The 21,199-nt window shown below is 39.1% G+C and overlaps 1 protein-coding gene across 8 annotated transcripts in view; it reads left to right on the top strand.

Annotated features, from left to right (window-relative positions):
- Nucleotides 1–9,244: 9,244 nt before the first annotated feature.
- The window catches only part of MOBP (myelin-associated oligodendrocyte basic protein), a 44,505-nt gene continuing 32,550 nt past the window's right edge, over nt 9,245–21,199 (top strand). For 3 of the 8 annotated variants that reach the window (XR_003118065.1, XR_003118066.1, XM_025375261.1), the window contains exons 1-2: nt 9,245–9,380; nt 19,884–19,965. The gene's annotated coding sequence lies outside the window, so the exon portion shown is untranslated. Of the gene's footprint in view, nt 9,381–17,505; nt 17,508–19,883; nt 19,966–21,199 lie in introns of all 8 variants that reach the window. The other 5 variants (XM_025375263.1, XM_025375262.1, XM_025375260.1 and 2 more) reach the window with 5 other exon arrangements.

Raw genomic sequence — 21,199 nt, 5'->3', positions numbered from 1 at the left:
ACACAGTAGACCACTATTACAGCTCGCTACCATCTGAGAACCACCTCAGAAACACATTGCACGTATCTGTGATTGCTTTTTCATCACTTACTCTTGTCCACTGACTTAGATTACAGAATTCTGGGTGAGATACACCCGATTTAGTAATTGAAGTGTTAAAAGTTTTATGGCATGAATATTTAATACAAAAAGGGGTTAATTCCAACCATGTCTCTTTCATTTCTTGTGGAGACCTGTTTGTATCATTAGAAATTGTCTGGCTGCTAGTTACAGAGGCCTAAACTAACACGGGCTTAGTTAAGATAGGGACATATTTTTCACTCGTATAAAGTGAATCATAGGTAAGCAATCCAAAGATTGCACAGAGGCTCCAGATAGTTTCCGTGTTTCAGAGTCCTATGTGTGCTCTGCCTGACTTAGTTTTTAGTTCTCATGGTTACAAGATGTCCACCTTAGGGCCATTCGAAACATACCATATATTACAGGCTGGAAGAAGGGAAAAGGGAAAGGATAAAAAGGTGCCTGCCAGTGGAGCAAGCCTAACCCTGAAAGAATGTTCCTGAAGGCCCAGCAAGGCTCCCACGTGCACATCATTCATCACTGGGCACCACCACGTGCAGGGAGAGCTAGGCAGTGCAGGTTCTTTGTAAAGTAAATGCATTGCCATCCAAGTATCAGAGGGACTCTGGGACTTAGAAGCCAAGGTAGAGGAGGCATCAGGTAGGCAACTAGTGGTTTCTGATGTGCTGTTCTTTCCAGACAGCTCAGGGTATTTGGATGCTCTCTCCTGCTCTCCTGCTACCTAAACTTGGGTGAGATTGGTGTGTCTGGAACACAGCTTGAGAAAAATTCACGTTATTAGTTGTTCATACTGTTCTCTGAGGAAACATAGGGATTTTTGAGAACTGCTTTAGGGATTCCACAGACTATATATATTTTTCTTTTAAACGTGAAGGTGTAGGCTGTGTGCAGGGGGTTTACATGTTTAATCCCAGCACTCCTTGGAAGCCAAGGTGGGCGGGTCACTTGATCAGGAGTTTGAGACCAGCCTGGCCAATATGGTGAAACCACATCTCTCCTAAAAATACAAAAATTATCCAGGTGTGGTGCCATGTGCCTGTAATCCCAGCTACTCAAGAAGCTGATGAAGGAGAATCTCTTGAATCAAGGAGGTGGAGAGCTGAGGTTGCACTAAGCTGAGAACAGGCCACTACCCTCCAGCCTGGGACACAGAGCAAGACTGTCTCGAACAAAAAAAATAAATAAAACCCGCGAAGGTTTAATGTTACCATGGAGCACAACTATTAATTTTCATAATTTATATCAGAGATTCTTAAGCATTCTTTTTTTGGTCTTATTTTTTGTCACCACAGCAGAACAGACTCTTGATTCAATTCTTCATGGTCATAGTCAAAAGAAATAATAACTCTCTTTAATAACTTAGGTAACTTTCATGTTCTAACAGGTTAGAAGTGATTTGAAAAAAATCAGACTCCTGACTTCAGGAGTGAAGCTACAGACTTGCCTGGTGAGTCTTACAGCTCATGAAGGCAGTGCAGACCCAAACAGTGGGCAGCAGCAAGATTTAATGCCAAGACTGAAAAATCCAAGTTTCCCCCACAGCCACATACACCCCCTGAAGTTGCCACCGCTAGCTCTGGCGGCCTGCTTTTATTCCCTTATTTGGCACCACCCACATTCTGCTGATTGGTCCATTTTATAGAGAGCTGATTGGTCCGTTTTACAGAGTGCTGATTGGTCCATTTTACAGAGTGCTGATTGGTCCGTTTTTACCAAGTGCTGATTGGCACATTTACAAACCTTTAGCTAGACACAGAGAGTTCACTGGTGCATTTACAATCCTTTAGCTAGACAGAAAAGTTCTCCAAGTCCTCACAGGACCCAGAAGCCCAGCCGGCTTCACCTCTCATGGGCTGGCTGCAATCTCGGCCTCCTGGGTTCAAGCTGTTCTCCTGCCTCAGCCTCCTAAGTAGCTGGGATTACAGGTGTCTGCCAGCATGCCTGGCTAATTTTTGTATTTTTAGAAGAGCTGGGGTTTCACCATGTTGGTGAAAGATTCTCCCTGGGGCCTGAAAGCTTGAAGGGATGAGTAACTCCTCCCTTCTCAGGCGCAGCCCCAAGGCGCAAGGCCACTTGCACCAGCAGCGTGCGTCAGCAAGATATCAGAAGCAGGAAGAGAGCTGGCTGGAAGACACCTACCCTGGCTAGAAGACACCTATCCTTGAAGATTGAGAAAGAGGCCATCTGGGTACCACATAGCAGTTAGGTCAGATTGAGACACTTCCTGTTTACAGGAGACTATAAAATCCCTGGCCCTTCCTCACTTGGGGCTGAGGCCACTTTAGGCCTCAGCCCACCTGCACCCAGGTGCTCATTAAAACAGCATGTTGCTCCACACCGCCTTGTGTTGTTGGCGCACTCACGGGGTTCCAGCGGACACAAGAACCTTTCAGTTGGCCAGGCTGGTCTCGAACTCCTCACCTCATGATCCACCCGCCTCGGCCTCCCAAAGTGCTGCGATTACAGGCATGAGCTACTACGCCCGGCCTCTTGGTACAATTTTAATTGGTAGGGGTTCTTTTTATTAAAAAGAAATCTTGCTGGAGTTGTGTTGTAGTCAGAGCCCGCTTTGAGAAATCCTCCCAATGAAGTTAATCTTTCTCAAATTCAGTCACTAGCCGAGAAGCGATATTTGGAGTAAATGGGAGAGGGTTAATGGAAACTTTAGGTAAAAAAAGATTTAGTTGAAAACAGGCTACGGTTAGCTCAGCCATATGTGCTGTTTACACCTTATTGTGGATTTCAGATCAATAAGGTCAGACATCAGATTTTTGGTTTATCAAGGTGCAATAAGTTAGAGAAGGTAGTGTTTATTTATAAACATTGTGCCCAGTGTTAAAAAAGAGCCTTAAAAAACAACAACAAAAAGCAGCCTGATAATAAATTCCGATCTATTAACTCACAATGGTGTCAGTTACTTGGGATATGTGATTTTCTCAAGACACTTTGTTAATAAACTACCAGATCACAAAGTGACAAATGTTTGGCTGCTTGGTAAGCATAGAATTAAAATAATGGTAATTCTTTTTTTCAAAGGTTAGTTCCATCAATGTTGGGTTCTGCTCCATGGTGCATATTTCTTGTCTAGTGAAAACTTGTATCAGGAAGTAGAATTAGGGTTCCTCCGCTGCTGCCCGCTGACATCACATTCTTGATACATTCTTATTCTGGGTCTCCCCTTTTGCTAGAATCCTTGCATATTGCTACCCCACATCCACACTTTCCTTCTCTAATGGCAAATTACACAGAATTCCAAACATGGATTGGGCACAGGAAGTTTAACAGTGGTGGTATGGCTCCTACAGAGTGAGTTTTAACATTGGAAATTGAATAAAACCCAGTCCCTTAATTAGGGAACACTATGTACATTATTACACAGGTCACCACTGGCCAGAACACAATTGTGACTGGGCCCTAGCAGAGCAGAGGGAGAGAGACGGAGATGTTGGGTGTGGAGCTTGGGAACACACAGAGGCTTTGTCTGAGTGGCTGGCAGCTCAATTGGTATCATATTCCTCTGTTGACGATTGAACGCTGGAGAACATGGTGCTAAAAATCTGTGAGGTTAAGGTCAAAATTTTGGATGAGACAGATTTACACTGAAAGAGAGGATTGAAGGGCAAATGAGGAACCATTTATGAATATTTTCTCCCAGGTTTGATCGATCAGTCCATTATTATTTACTTTACAATAATTAAATGGTCTTATCACTTTTCTTTTTTAAGAGGCAAGGTCTCTGTGTTGCCCAGGCTGGTCTTGAACTCCTGAGCTCAAGTTATCCTCCCGCCTTGGCCTCCCAGAGTGCTGGGATTATAGGCCTGAGCCACCATGTCTAGCTGGTCTTATAATTATTTATAAAACAAAACACTGAGTTTTCATATATATCAGGAAAAATAGCATTGGCGTGAATCAGAAACTCTCTGGCCTACCTTCTGTCTTTCTACTTGAAAAAATCAACTTTTACAACACATATTTGATACATAATTTTGTTAAGTAAATAATAATTGTCTAATTATGGATATGACTTGATGTATATTTAAGCTTTTAGGTGAAAAATGGAAGATGTTCTTATCTTACCAGTGACATGTGCATCTCCTTTCTAAGAAAAATGTTCTTTTGTAAATAATTTACTCATTTGTATTAATTTTCAGTAATCTCCCTAACAAAATCTTTGCTATTCCTTCTAACCTTTTTTACGGTTGAATTTCTCTCTGTGCTAGTATAAAATAGTATTGTGACTGCTAATGAATTTGGGGTTTCTTTTCTTTTCTTTTTTTTTTTTTTGAGATGGAGTCTCACCTGTTGTCCAGGCTGTAGTGCAGTGGCTCGATCTCAGCTCACTGCAAACTCTACCTCCTGGGTTCAAGCAATTCTCATGCCTCACCTCCTGAGTAACTGGGATTACAGGCGTGTACCACGATGCCCAGCTAATTTTTCTATTTTTCATAGAGACGGGGTTTCACCATGTTGGCCAGGCTGGTCTCGAACTCCTGACCTCAAGTGATCCACCGGCCTCAGCCTCCCATAGTGCTGGGATTACGTGCGTGAGCCACTACACCCAGCCTGGGATTTCTCTTCAGAGTGATGAACATGTTACAAAATTAGATGGTGGTAATGGCTCCACACCCTTGTGAATATACTAAAAATTCTGTAAATTTCACAGCTTAAAATGATGAGTTTTATGATATATGAATTATATCTTGCTGCAATTACTGTCCTTTGGTAAAAAGTGTCAGGTTAACTACATATGGTTATTTTATCTACTCTCCTTTCCAAAAAATTACTAAAATTATAGTAGTAAAATATTTGTAAAAGGTGAAGGATTAAAAAATATTTTCCTCCACAAAGGCAGTAGAGCATTTTAAAAACTACTTTAACTCCCAAAGAAAAGGAGACAACAAGATGAATGATGATAACACAATTTTAGGAAACATAAAGTGGACGGAGGATGTGAACAGAGTAGAGGAAGTTTCAGTCTGAGTGCTTGCAGGAGCGATGCCTGAGAGAAAAGCACATCAAAAGTTATCTGTTGCAACGCTGAGGGTCTCTGCACCTGGAGCATCCAGGTATAGTGGAAAGCAAGGATCAGGCATAGACAAGTCGCACACACAGAATGGATTCTGAGAGTTATTGCACTAACTTGCTGTGGTCACTGGAAGTTTATTATGGAGAAATTTCCTGATTCAGGAACAGTGAGGAACACTCATGTGGGTCCCTCAGGTCCCTTGTCTACTTTGAGCAGAATATCAATAGCATGGTGTTCAAACTTCTGTATCTTCCCTGCCCCTGTCAGGCTGAAAAATAGATGGCTTTTCATTGAAGAAACTGAATGACTCTATGGAAAAATCCTCCAGCTACTTATATTTCTAGGTTCCTTGTTGTAAAGGCCAACATGGGTGCCTGCGGCATTCCCCAGCATCAAACCCATCCTTGTACCTGGAGCCTCCAGTCTTCTCTTGAATGGCTGACTATTAAGCAGTAATGGACAGTGAAAGATCACCAGATAAAGAGGACGACTTTTGGTTAGAAGGGGAGAGATGGAAACAAATAACCAGGATGAAGAAACGTGGAGTAAGCAAAACGAATCAATGCAAAGCAAAACTAACAAAGACACAAAGAAAACCAAAACCAAGCAACATCGCCCAGTGTGGTAGTTACTGTTTTGCTAGTTTCCTAGTTTACAGAAAATGCTATGTGCTTTGAAAAAAGAAAAGTCAGCAAATAAGAATGAAGTCTTGAAATTTAAAAATGTAATTGTCAAAATGAAGTATCAAATTCAAAAAGATGGTTATAATAAATAAAATAAGAAAACTTCATGAGAGATAAAACAAGAAGTCAAAGAATTGGAAACTAGGAAAGAGAAGAATGAGTAACAATTTAGAAGATCAATTTAGATAGTTCAAAAGCCAAATAACAGAAATTCAAGAAACAAGAAAGAGAATGGAGAAAAATAAATTAACAAAACCAACAACAAAAAGGAAGAATTTTTGGAGTGGAATTTTATGAATTTCCAGATGAAAATGCTCCACCAAGTGGGGACGAAAAAACATTCACATTGAATAATGAAATTTCAGGACAACTGGGGTCAAAATGAGATCTTGAACATTTCCAGAGGCTTAGAAGAAAATCACAGAAAAAGCAACGGGCATCTGAAAGGTCTAGAACTTCTCAAAAACAACACTGGAGGGGAAGATACCGAAAAACAATGTATCATCCACATCATTTTTCTAAGGGAAAATACTTTTCAACTTAGAATTCTATACACAAACAGGCAATCAAGTATGAGGGCAGAGTAAAGGAGTTTTCAGGGACACAAACACTTGAAAAAATTCACTTAATATATACTCTTTCTAGGAAAGGTATTGTAAGGCATGCTTCGGAAAGGTGAGGATGGCATGGGATCCTGGACAAGGTGATCTCTTTCCAGCAAAGCAATGAAGGGAAGACCCAGGCCTGCGTCGGGTCTAGAGAGCAACCAGCCTGAAATCTGAACGAGATGACAATAGATGTGAAAGATCATTCAGTATATTGGAATGCTTAGAATTTATTAGCAGATAGTTGACAGATCTGTTGGAATATTTGGAAAAAATGATGAAGTGTAAAATTTAAAACTAAGCAGATTAAAATAAATGAATAAAATTAAAAATGGGGTGATTATTAATTCCAGGAACAAGAAATTTGTACAAAGAAAGGAAACAATCGTAGTTAATCACAAGGTTCTGTAGGAGAGAATATTTACATATTTATAATAATATAAATATTAACTAACTACATTCAGTAGGTAAGAGAAAAGGGAGAGGAAAAAGTAGAATGTAAGAAAACTACACCCTTAAAAGGAAGCCAATAACCTACCATAAATAGGTATATAAATGACTATTTGTGTGAATTACTTAGTATATGGCCCGAATGCCTGGCACACAGAGTCCTGCACCAATGCAACTCTTACGGCCCTGGCCCTAAAGAAGGTTACCAACAGAGGCGGGTGGCAGTTGTAAGGATTTGTTTTCTATTCACAAAATAACAAGACTAATTCAGGCTATTTAAAAAATACAAGATCCAGTAGATATATTACAAAACTCTATCTTTATTAAAGACCCTCTGCTTCTCAAATCTTTCCAACAAAAGTTCTTAATGACACATTTTGGGGAAGTCTCATCTTTGATCTTCTACTCCACCATATACAGGGTGATATATAATTTATGCAACCCAACTATGGAGATTTCACAAAATGCTCGTAATGCCATCTCTTTCTATTTCTAGTTAAATGTTAGTGCTTGCCCTTAGTGCGGTGGCACTCTCACTCCCAGAACCACTGGGGAGGCCATGTCTGAGTCAGGGTCACTCTTCTTGAATGGCAGCCTGTGTTCCACATAGAGCAAGACCTTCCAGGACTCACAGTTACAATTAAGAAACTTGCTAACACTGCAGAGGATTTTCCCACAGAAACTTTGGCTACAGTTGACAATACTGTCTTTCCACCAGTGCAAACATATCAACTGATTTAGTCCTCACTCAAATCCTTGAGGTGGGTCCTGTGATGATCCCAGTGTCAGGGCCTCCAGATTTCAAACTCTAAACCACCCTACCCTACTCCCCAGCCCCCAGTCACAGTCAATACAATACAAGCAAAATACTGGCATCACAGTGGGAGTGAATCAATCAGCATACGTCTGTAACTCATTTACTCAGAGAAAGAATGTTTAACTAACTATAAAGTCAGTGTATGAAGAGGCCGGGCGCAGTGGCTCAAGCCTGTAATCACAACACTTTGGGAGGCTAAGGCAGGCTAATTACCTGAGGTCAGGAGTTTGAGACCAGCCTGGGCAACATGGCAAAACCCTGTCTCTACTAAAAATACAAAAATTAGTCAGGCATGGTTGTGGGCATCTGTAGTCCCAGCTGCTCAGGAGGCTGAGGCAGGAGACTAGCTTGAACCCGGGAGGTGGAGGTTGCAGTGAGCTGAGATAGTGCCACTGCACTCCAGCCTGGGGGACAGAACCAGATTCCATCTCAAAACAAAAACAAAAACAAAAATGTTAGTGTACAGAGAGATTTATGGTCAATGTTTGTAGTCTCACTGGATTACCTCTTCAAGATTCCCTGGCTGATTCTTTACTGAGACAAGAGCCTAAAGAGAAACTTGGTGGTAATGTTGACATTTATATTACACTGTCATGCAGGGGGCTCTGGGAATCCAAAAGGCAAGGCTGCTGTTGGTTGGATTGGTTTCAGAAGTAAGCTTTCATCTTTCAAATTATTAGTGGGTAGTTCTACATATATAAAATAAATAGCAGAAGCAGAATTACAGGACTGCTGGCATTTAACAGAGCACAGAAAGGTGTGGCTCCACATTTTAGGAACATTATAAGGAAATGCCGGTGTCTAAGACTGAAGCCAATAAACTGTGAATTTAATGAGATTCATCATTTGCAGAAACTATTCAACATGAGAGATGATTTATACATGTTTTTATAAATGTGAATGCATAGGGTAATTGTCATGGAAACTCCCAAATTCAATGTTAGTTGTAACTGGGCTGCATTAGACTCTTGCTAAATCAAGTGTACAAGGGCATGCGTGTGTGAATGTTAGTTTTGGGGTGTATCTCTGGGTATACATGAGTGTTTTAGGGAAGGAAGTGGGGATGGTTATTTAATCTACATGGAGTATAAAAACTCCTGGAATTTGTCAATGTGATTGCAACATGTGGTGGTGTAGCATGTTGGTGGAAGGGTATGTGGTTTGGTGGGGTGAGCTGGTGTGTGGTGTGGTTGGACCTGGCGTGGAACTTAACTGGAGTTTGTGTGGAATGAACTTTGAGGGGTGAGTTTTCACATGGGATGTTGATTATGTGGGATGTGGGAGGTGGGAGGCTGGAATACATGAATGCTGGGGGGCTGTACAGTGAATGTGGGGTGTGTGTGTGTGTGTGTGTGTGTGTGTGTAATATGGTTGTAGTTTAGCTTAGCTTTTGTTTAGATTTTCTTTTGCTCTTTGTTTTTGTCTTTGTTTGCCCTTTGTTTTGTCTTTGTTTCACTCTTTGTTTAAACTTTCTTTGGCTTTTGTTTGCTCTTTCTTTAGCCTTTTGTTTAAACTTTGTGTGGCCTTTTTGTAGTCTTTGTGTAGCTTTTGTTTTAAAGTGGATCTTCGCTGAGGACTCATCAAAAACACCTTGTGTAATGAAAAACCCAGATCTATAACCTCTCCCTATATATTCTGCATGCATTGAGGTAGGCTCAAACCCTTAGGGACCTGGTATAGACGCGGAATCTGTTTCACACAACAACTGCTGTTTGAAGGTAAGAGGATTCCATTGGTTTTTATTTTACTTCATTTTATACTTTCATCTTTAAGTGACAAGTGTACATTTTTGTATGGGCCATTTCATTATATCCCAGGGAAAATTTTCTGTAAGAATAGTCAAGATGGGGAGGACATACAAGGATGGAGAAAACAAGAACAGAGGATACCACGTTTATTCTGATGTGGGCAGGGGGCCACCTGGAATGTTCCTGCTAATGTTTGGAAATTGTATGAGCCCAAGGAGAGGCTCTGAGCCCTCATTTAGATTTCCTCAGATTCAAAGCCCTGTGTTCCTGGAGCCAGATGGATGGTAGTTCATGCTGCTTCTTTTCTTTTCTTTTTTCTATTTCTTCTTTTATTATTTGTCATGATTTAAAAATGAGTTTTTCTTCTTATCTAGGAACAATTTTTTTCCTCATACAGTTGGATTTATGTGTGTGGGGGATGTTAGTGGAACAACAAAGCCCAAATCTTTTTGGAATTCTGCCCCCTGTAGACCAACAACCTTAAACAGAAAGGCACTAATGCTTTGTCTGATAGAGATTATCTTCGAAACAACAGGGAGTTTTCAGTTCTATGGATGACAGAGAAAGGAAAAAATATTATGTGTCAGGGAGGCCAGTAATAAACTTGGCCTACAGTACTAGCAGGAAAATGGGGAAAGGACTTTTTAATGCTTTGTGAATAAATCAGGGAGGCAGAGAGCAGGCTGCTGCCAGGTGTGCGGATATGCTGTTTCGTGACTATTTAGAACAGCAGGAGACTTGTTGGTGAGTGAGTTTCAAAAATTGTTTCAGATTTTCAGAAAAGTTGCAAACAATGCAAAAAATGTCAGGTGCACCCAAATTACCCAGATATTCCTGTTTTACCATATTTCCTTTATCATTCTCTTTCTCTCTCTGTATCCATATATATGTGTGTATATATAAAAATATATGTGTGTATATATACACACATATATTATATATAATATATGTATATATACACACATATATAATTAATTTTAATTAAAATTTATTTTAATTAGAATTAATTAAAATTAGAAAATTAATATTGAGAAAATACTATTTTTAAGTCTAGCGATATCTAGATTTCATCAATTGTCCAAGGAGCCAATTGAGAACCATGCATGACCTTTTGTTGTCCTGTCCCCTTAGCCTCCTTTAATTTGGAACCATACCTGAGGAAGCTTTGACCTAGACAGTTTTAGAGAGTATAAGCCAGTTATTTTGCTAAATGTCCCTCAATATGGGTTTGGTCTGCACTTTTCTCACAATTATACAGTTTTCAAAGGAATATACTTGCATTTTAGATCACACAAATCCAAATTCATACTTGAATCTGAGTATGCAATTTTAAAATTCAAGGTCTTGTTACCTAATAGTTACTAGGATTTTAAATTAGTACCTAAAATCTTTGTACACCAAATAGCCAAAAATTAAAAATCTAGAGCTTTTACAGATAATTCCCAAGGAATCATCAAAAGTGTATAAGTATTGCCCTTGGATTATAAATGGCAATTATAGTGACCTGTACATGAACTTATAGGCTTAAAGTGAGGTATTCAATTTACATTACTTGTGTGTGTTGGATTCATGTCTACTGCTCTCTGAGTATTAGTTTAATAAATGTAATAATTCCTTTCTAAGTGCAACCATTTGCTGAAAGCAGATACGGCTCAATAGAGTTTCCCTGGGTAGACACTCCAGGCTGGTTGGCGTCCTCTTTGTTAACTTAACAAAAAGATCTTCCTAGTAGTAGGGGCGGAGTTAGCTCTGCCCATTAAAAAATTAATTTGGACTTATATTACTACTAGTATGATCATTGAGGTTCAGAAAGATGAGGTAGTGAATAATAATATAATAATTAGAACCTCAGTGAAACAGTCTCTATCAACCCCAGGTCTGGAACATCACCCTTCCAAGTTCTTTTCCAGCTCCTCCTCTGGCATGAGGCATGAGTCCTTTCCCAGCTGCTCCTCTGGCATGCTGGCATGCCCCTCTTGCACTTGTTTTCATTCAGTTCTGCATTACCTGCTACAATGGCCCAGTGGCAACACCCAGAGAGCTAGTAATTACACATAGAAGGAATCTAACATATACTGAGATATAGACACCACAGCGCTCCCAAGAAGCAACAGGTGTGTAGAGGCATTGACTCAGTTACCAGATCCACCATCTCTGCAAGCGCAGAGCAGAGCTCATTTCTCTACACAATATGTTTGCACTCATGTGGATGAGGGCTTCTGGTGTCCTCAAGTCCAGTGGGTTTTCTATAACTACTATAGAGAACCTCGTGGTGGTTTCCTCAGAATCACCAAGGTTAACTTCAAGTCCCTACCCCTGAGAGGGATTCCTGGTAGAGACAGAACTCTCATTTCCTTTGTAAGTAAGAGAACTTCTGTTTGGAAGTGGCTGGCAGTTTTATCATTCTGGAGACAGAGGCTTTGACTTCCCAGCAGACTTACTTTACTTTGAGAAAATTACTGACATGAATTCCTTAGATTAACAAATATAAAATATCCTTTTTTTTTTTTTTTTCAGAGAAAACACCGAAGTCATAAAAAATTTAAATGCAGGGCAGTTGGTTAACCTATTGTATGATCTTTGTAGTATTGTGAACATATTGTGGCTTTAATAGGACTGTTCCCTGGATGACATAGATTAACTATTTTCTCCTAAATATCGAATTAGGTTAAAATTTTGGAGTTCTGTACATAGTGCTATTTAATATTGAGGAACTCAACTACTGGGAAAATGTAGCATTAGCTATTATGACTGTTTCATCTGGGCCATGAAAGTCACTCTGTAGTTTGATAAAGTGTTTTCTACTTAAAAGACTACTCAAAGATATTCCCAAGATGGACCATCCTGGAGTAAAAATGAGGGCCCCTTTCTCTCACTCAGCCAAAAGAATTGGGGACCACTGGCCAGGCGTGGTGGCTCATGCCTGTAATCCCAGCACTTTGGGAGGCTGAGACAGGCAGATCACTTGAACTCAGGAGTTTAAGAACAACCTGGGCAACATGGGGAGACCCCATCTCCACAAAAAATACAAAAATTAACCAAGCATGGTAGTGCGTGCCTATAGTCCCATCTACTTTGGAGGCTGAGGCTTGAGGATCACTTGAGCCTGGTAGGTAAAGGCTGTATTAAGACATGTTCGTGCCACTGCACTCCAGCCTGGGTGACTGTCTCAAAAAGAAAACTGGGACTCTGTCTCAAAAGGGGAAAAAAAAATAATTGGGGACCAGAACATGGAAGGGTTGGGAGGCCAGAGAGTCTTGTGGATAGGGGTTAAGCTGCTTCCCACAACGTGGAAATTTGTGGGGCTGTACTTGGCCCCTAGGATTAGATCCCATTGTGTGCTGCAAGAGTGACTTCTTATAATAGCTGTGCAGGCCACTCTGGCTTCTGTTGCTTCTGTCACCCTTAAAGCATTAGCTAAATACCTGGTGTCAGCTGTGCTCTGGGTGGTTAAGGAATCTTCCTGTTTTAAAATGTACTTCTGATTTTGTTTTTGTTCAGGCATGGTGAGGCCAACCAGATCAGGAGATGGTTGCCATTGAAAAGACAGTGTTTTACTCATCACTTCCAGGAGGAGGGGGAACGTGGGGAAGGGCCACCTGGCCACATGGGGAAGCACCAAGGTCTTAGGTCAGGAGTCAGAAGGTGTGAGGGTGAAAAAGCATGGGTGAGAGCCTTTATTATGGTTTTTGTTGGGAGAAATGGTCTAGGCAGAGTAAGCAGGAGAGGCATGCTTAAGATTGGCTAGTTTGAATAATTTCATGGGGCTCTGAGGTGTAGGAGCTGTCTGGTATCTGGTCCTGGAGTGATAAGGGCAGAAGAATATTAGTTCAACTTGTAAGAGCTCAATAAAGGAGGTAGTTGGTGAATTTGGGTTCTGGACTGGTTGATTTGCATATAAATGGCCGCTCACAGGAGAGGCAATTGCTATCTCTAGGAATCAGCTAGCCGTGGGAGGGGCAGCATCTCCAGGGTCAGCAATGCCCCAGATGCCAGAGCATCAAGAAAGAATACAGAAAATAAGATCATTTCCCACAGAATATATGTATCAAAACATCACACACTCTACACCATAAAAACAAAGGAGAAGCAGCACAGGAAGCTATAAGGTTGTGTAATAAGGGTGCTTGAGAGTTAATCTAGACTAAGTGGCTAAGAAGGTTTTCCCTGAGGGAGGCATATTTGACTTGAAATCTTGTATTCTTGGGCAACTGTTACACAAGTAAAGTGAGCTGGGGAGGGTATTTCTGGAAATACCAGTCCAAGGTAGAAGGAGCCATAATGCATTGAGACAATTGAATATGGTTGAAATACAGAGAGACAGGAGCTAAATATGTTTTTTAGCTCTATTTTTAGCTCTATTTTTCTTCACTTGGCTGGTTTTCTGAATGTTCCAAACAAGGGATTTGAGAGTTCCTACTCCAATCACTGACACTTGATGGTTTATGTAAGTTATTGTCATAAAAACATATAAATGGCATTAACTTAAATGAAACACAGACTCAAATTACTCAAATTCCAGTCACTGGCACTTGATGGTTTAAGTAAGTTATTTAATAAAAACACATGGATGGCATTAACTTAAATGAAACACAGACTCAAATTACAGTGATGTGTTGGTTAACAACGAGGATACGTTCTGAGAAATGAGACATTGGACAATTTAGTCATTGTATGAATGTTATAGAGTGTACTTACACAAACCTGGATGGTACAGGCTACTTTACACAATGGTAAATATTTGAATGTGTAAACATAGAAAAGATACAATAAAAATACAATATTATAATCTCATGGGGCCGCCATTGTTTAAATAATCCCTGATTGACTGAAATGTTGTTATATGGCAGATGACTATACATGGAACACCTGAATTATACACATCATCCCCCTAAAAAGCCATTTTTCCCTAATTGCTTCTCCCCTTCCATTAAATTTTAATACTACAGATGTACAGTATGTCTGTTTATGTATTGTACATATTTGTGCTTTGCACATAAAAAGAGAATTCTCATGTAGGTCTGCGATTGAAAAAAAATTAAATAAAACAAGTAAGTTTTTTTTGCCCCCCTCAAGATCCAGTTTTCATCTCTTGGAGGGGATATTACCCACGTTGTGAATACATGCAGTATGCCCTTTACGTTGCTTTCTTTAATGTTGACATCTTATGTTACTGTGTAGCACAACTAATAAAACTAATAAATTAACATTGATACATTATTAATTAACTATAGAGTCTAATCATATTTCACAAGCTTTCCCACTAATGTTCTTTTTCTGTCAGGCACTAATCCAGGATACTGCATTGCATTTAGTTATCAGGTCTCTTTAATTTTCTCTAACCTGTGACAATTCCTCAGTTTTTCCTTGTCTTTCATGACCTTGAGACTTTTAAAAAACATTGATAAGTTATGTATAGTGTCCTTCAATTTGAATTTTTCTGATGTCTTTTCATGATTAGGTTGAAGTTATATATTATTGAAAAGAATTACACAGAGATGATATGTGCTTCTCATATCAGAGAATAAATGAGGATGATCTGTCTTATTACTGGTGATGTTAACCTTGATCATTTGGCTGAGATGATACTTCCCAGATTTCTCCACTTTAAAGTGATTGTTCTTTTTTTTTCAGTTAGTTAATATTTCTTGGGGGGATATTTGGAGATGATACAAATATTGTGTTTCTCCTTACACTTTCATCTACTAATTTTAGCATCCATTAGTCAATGATGCTTGCAGAAATTATTATTGTGGTATTCTAATAGTGATTTTCTATTTCCCTCATTGCTTCTACATTTATTAATTGGAATGATTCTTTAAGGAAGATTATCTCTTCTACTCCATTTATTTATTTATTCAGTTATTTATTTATATCAGTATAGGCCCAACAATATTTATCTTATTCCTTGGTTTATAATCCAATACTATTCTTATTTACCTTCTTGCTCAAATAACTTTGGTAGGAGCTCTTTTAGGTTAGCTCCTGTGCCTTTTTCACATGTTGCCAACCTCTCTGAGCATTTTCTGACATCACAATTTGTTCCAGGATAAACTTGTATTTTCTCTCAGTCTCAAATCAATCACCTCTTCAATAAGCCATGGTTCCTTTTATTGGACACTTTACCAGTCTAGCCTAGTACACTGATGGTAGTTTAAAAAACAAAATTTGGGTGTTACTTGTTGTATCAGTTCATTCTTGCATTGCTATAAAGAAATATCTGACACTAGGTAATTTATATAAAAAAAGAAGCTTAGTTGGCTCATGGTTCTGCAGGCTGTACAGGAAGCATAGCAGCTTCTGTTTCTGGGGAGGCCTCAGGAAGCTTCCAATCATCACAGAAGGCAAAGGGTAAGTGAGACATCTCAGGTGGTGAGAGCAGGAGAGAGAGAGAAAGAGAGAGAGGGAGGAGGTGCTGCACACTTTTAAGCAACCAGATATCATGAGAACTCACTATCATGAGGACAGTACCAAGGGGGACGCTGCTAAACCATTCATGAGAAACCATGATCCAATTGCCTCCCACCAGGGTCCACTTCCAACTCGGGAGATTGCATTGTAACATGAGATTTGGTGGGGATACAGAGCCAAACCATATCTGGTGTATTCCTTGCTATTGGGGTGTTACTTCTTCTAAAGCTTCTCAGCAGACAGAGCTAGGAAATCTGTGTGTGTATACTAACTTACATATGCACACACCTATATTTATTTCTGTATTTCTGACTCCAATCTAGCAGCACAAGTTTCATTCTAGCCTTCTTCCTTTCCTTTTTTATAACCTCATTCTTTGGATAGTAAGAAACTGGATTCTCATTATCTATAATGTATTTATTTGCTTAATTCTACTATTGTAGGATTATCTAAACTATTTTTCAAAGTTACTTCAGCCATATTCTTTTTTCCCCCTTTCCTTCAGTGTGGTTATGTGATTCATTTCATTTGATTTATTTATTGTAGTCAGTTTCATTAGTCGCAGCCTGCATTCCATCTTGGATTCCTTCTGCTTCCCCACATGGTGATTGATTTATTTTGTTTGATTTTTAAAAAAAATTCTTATTTTTTATGGAAAAGCCTCATTTTGTCATACATTATGTTTATCTTTTCTCTACTTTCTTTAACATATCAATAATGATAATCTCTGGGTCTGCATTGACCGTTAAAAAAAATTTGGTATCCTTTTCCTGTTTCTTTAAATGTCTGGTAATTCTTATTGTATGCTGGACATTGTGGATAATAGATTATAGAGGTTCTGGATTACATTAAATTACCAGAGAGCCACTCTGATCCTGCCAAGTCTTGGTTTTAGGCCTTGCTAGGTCAGACCTATTTTATTTTTGCATTTACTTCTATGAGTTGTCCCTATTCTAGGGTGAGAGCTTTCTGGGGTCTCAAAAGATTGGGATGTTCACCAAGGTCTCACAATGTCTCCTCATTAATATGTGAATTCAGGTATTTCTGCTTGGTTATCAGCCTCTTAGCAAGAGTTTTTAAGGGGCTTCCCACAGTTTCACCCTGTAATTGTGCAACTTTGGATTTGGCCAAGGATCTGAGAGAAATTATATACAGTCATGCACTGCATAAAGTGTTTTGGTCAATGACAGTGGTGGTCCCATAAGATTATAATACAGCTGAAAAATTCGTATCATCTAGTGATGCCATGGCTGTCATAACATCATAACACATTACTCATCTGTTTGTGGTAATGCTGGTGTAAACAAATCTACTGTGCTGCCAATTGTATAAAAGTATAGCACATACAATTATGTACAGTACATAATACTTGGTAATGATGATAAATGACTATGTTACTTGTTTGTGTATTTATTATAATATACTTTATATTGTTATTTTAGAATGTGCTCCTTCTACGTGTATTAAAAAAAGGTAGCTGTAAAACAGCCTCAGGCAGGTTCTTCAGGAGGTGTTCCAGAAGAAGACAGTGTTGTCATAGGAGATGACAGCTCCATGTGTGTTATTGTCCCTGAAGAACTTCCAGTGGGATGTCAGGTGGAGGTAGAAGACAGTGATATTGACAGTCTTGGCCCTGTGTAGGCCTAGGCTAATGTGTGTGTTTGTATCTTAGTTTTTAAGAAAGAAGTTTAAAAAGTAAAAAATAAATTAAAAATTTTAAAAATAGAAAAAAGCTTATAGAATAAGAATATAAAGAGAAAATAATTTTCTATAGCTACATGATAGCTACATGATGTGTTTTAAGCTAAGTGTTATTACAAAAGAGTCAAAAAGTTAAGAAAATTCAAGTTTATAAAGTAAAAAGTTACGGTAAGCTAACATTTATTTTTGAAGAAGAAAAAATTAAAAAAATAATTCTAGTGTAGCCTAAGTGTATAGCATTTATAAAGTCTATAGTGTATACTGTAATGTCCTAGGCCTTCACATTTACCCACCATTCATTTACTGATTCAACCAGAGCAACTTCTGGGCTTGCAAGCTCCATTCATGGTAAGTGCCCTATATAGCTGTACCATTTTAAATCTTTTATATTGCATTTTACTGTACATTTTCCATTTTAGATATGTTTCAATATGCAAATCGTTAAATTACTGTTGCATTACAGTTGCCTACAGTATTCAGTATAGTTACATGCTGTACAGGTGTGTAGCCTGGGAGCAATAGGCTATACCATATAGTCTAGGTGTGTAGCAGGCTAAACCATCTATGATGTTTGTGCAATGACAAAATTGTCTAATGATTCAGTTCTCAGGATTTATCCCTGTCATTAAGCAACACATGACTGGATATTTTCCCACTGGTTCCCTATTGTCTATTATTCTCCCCTCCACCCTTCCAGATTCCCGTGGCCTTAGCACCCCCTAACTCCTACCCCTGTTTCTTCCCATCTCTCCTTGGAATGTTTTTTCCTGTACAGCAGATTGAAAAATATTCACAGAAAAAACCAGGATGAATGTGGAGTTTTGCTTCCTTTCTCTCAAGGATCATAGCCCTGCAATGATTGCCATCCAGTGCCTGAGAATAATTCTTCTGTGTATTTTTTTCAGCTTTATTGTTTCAGCAGGAGTTTAAATTCAATACTTGCTACTATATCACAACTGATCATTTTTCTCTTTCTTTCTTTCCCTCCCTCCCTCTCTCTCTCTCTGTTTCCCTCTTTCTTTCTTTCTTTCTTTCTTTCTTTCTTTCTTTCTTTCTTTCTTTCTTTCTTTCTTTCTTTCTTTCTTTCTTTCTTTCTTTCTTTCTTTCTTTCTTTTTCTTTCTTTCTTTCTCTCTCTCTCTCTCTCTCTCTCTCTCTCTCTCTCTCTCTCTCTTTCGAGATGGAGTCTTGCTATGTCACCCAGGCTAAAGTGCAGTGGTATAATCTCGGCTCACTGCAACCTCCGCCTCTCGGGTTCAAGCGATTCTCCTGCCTCAGCCTCCCAAGTAGCTGGGATTACAGGCGCCTGCCACTGCGCCTGACTAATTTTTGTATTTTTAGTAGAGACGGGGTTTCACCATCTTAGCCAACTGGTCTCAAACTCCTGACCTCATGATCCACCTGCCTCGGCGTCCCAAAGTGCTGGGATTACAGGCGTGAGCCACCGTGCACGGCCCTGATCATTTTTCTAAATAAGAAGCTTGTAGACTCATAGGATTTCAATTATTCTGTTAAGCAGAGGGGAGAAAAGAAACATGCTAGTGATCCTTATCTGATTTCACTTCAAACTCTTACAAGGATTTCTATAGTTCGTTACACAAAGTTTTCAATTACATCCTTATTACTAGAATAAAAATGATCAACTAAGAGAACCAATCAGAATTACAGGGTTCTTTTGGAGGCTATTTTTGTGTCTAGAATCTTTATAATCTTATAAGACCTTTTTTTTCTTTCAAATAGCCCTTCCAAGATCTGATATATATTAATAAGGAACGGGACCAAAGGTTATGAATAGTCATGTAAACTTCCATATTTCATAGGAAAACAATATTAATATCCTCTGGAACTTCTCAATTTAATGCTTTATCAAATTGGATTTTTTCCTGTAATTTACAGCACAAAGAACACATGTCTTCTTTGAGAGTCATAGAAAAGGAGGAGGATATTCCTTAAGCTCCTTTCTTGGGATGATTTATTTGATTGTGAAGATTTGTGTGTTTAGACCCAGACTCTGGAATTTCATTTATCAAGTTTATAAGCAAAAATTAGGCTTGTAAAGCTCAACTTTACTAGGAGAAATGAAAAAAGAACTACAGATTTTCTATATAATGACAGTGAATTAACTGGACATATAGCATTTTTTTTCTGTATAATGTTAAGGTGGTTATTAAAAGTTCACATGTGATTTTGTGACTATATCTTTCCTCCATCCCTCAGCTGTCAGATGGCATGTAGATCAAACGTCATAATGCTCCCTAGGATTGTGAGAGTGAAGCTCCATGTATAACACACTTGAATTACCTGCAACCTGAGTAACCAAAACACTGTATTAACCAGAGCATATTCTACTGCTTCACTTTCAGGAAAAAAAAAAAGAAGCAAATGATACCAAGACAAGCTCATAACAGAGATCCAATCAGCAGATGTGTACGGATGAAAATACAGGTACAAATGAATTGCTTATAGCCTTTTGGATCTGCATCTAAATTGTTGTGTAATGATGACTAGTATTCAGAATGTCACAGTAGAATGCAGAATTAGCAAAAGAATGAGCGATCAAATTTTCAGTAAGAGTTAAATACTTCTTTAGTATGTCCAGGTGGCTCACCCTATTCTAGGTTCTGGGAGCAGAAATATATATAAAAAAAATTTATCTACCCCAGAGGGTCTATGGCCCAAGCCACCGTGTGTCTGTACTTGACAAACCCACATATCATGCACAGTGGAACAGCCATTCTCTGGTAAACAGACTTCCTCCCTTTATATTCCCAAACTCTCTGCAGGAGAGTCCTTCCATCTTTTTGTGTTAACTGAATCTAGCCTGTTCTCTGAGAACAAGGCTTTATGTGTTAGCCTTTCAAATGGCGGCCACTTTACACTCCAGGTAGCTCCAGGTTTGAGAGTGTGGTCAGTGTCCTCCCCATTGCCACTTTTAGGCTACCATGCCTTCACCCTCTAGTTAAATCTCTGCATTTTGAAGCTCGTGCTGCATTCCTGCCAGACTTCACTGGGCCTCCAAGTCGCACCTCCTCCTTTGCTGATGGTTTTTCACTGGGCTGCCCACTCCCTCTCCACTTAGGTGACTTTACTATTTACTTGAATGAACTATTCACCACTCCAGTGAATTACCCACTCTGCTCATCCATCTATTGTCATTGTGTGACCATTGTCAATACCTGAAACTACTCCATCAACCAAACAGTGCAAACATCTAGCATCTCATTCACCATCTTCCTTTCTTTTCATTTGTTATACGTACCCCATTACAAGTCTTCTTTCACTAGGTGCTTCTAGTTGACTTGCCCTTTCACCTCCCATTCATTTACCTATCCATTCATCTATCACCTTTTTCTACCTTCTATTTTCTTCACATTACTGATAGATTCTAAGATCCATTACTTCAATTTTTCTCTTGCAAATTGTCTGGCGAATTCCACCCGGGATGAACCTAACCATCTCCTCTATGTCTACACCCAGGCTGCTAAGAAAAACTAAAGAATAACAGAGTGAAGCAGATTTGTATTTCTGCAAATTAATGGTCAGTGACCTCAACTAGACTCTCAAAACTGGCCAGTTTAATTTCTACAAAATCTCTCTTAAACCCATTCTATTCCTCTCAAGCCTCCAACTCTGTTTTTCTCAGCATTTTTCCATTTCACTGGAAAAATGGAAACTATTA

Source organism: Theropithecus gelada, chromosome 2, assembly GCF_003255815.1.
Source record: "Theropithecus gelada isolate Dixy chromosome 2, Tgel_1.0, whole genome shotgun sequence".
NCBI lineage: Eukaryota > Metazoa > Chordata > Mammalia > Primates > Cercopithecidae > Theropithecus > Theropithecus gelada.
This window is presented reverse-complemented; position numbering and strand designations above follow the sequence as displayed.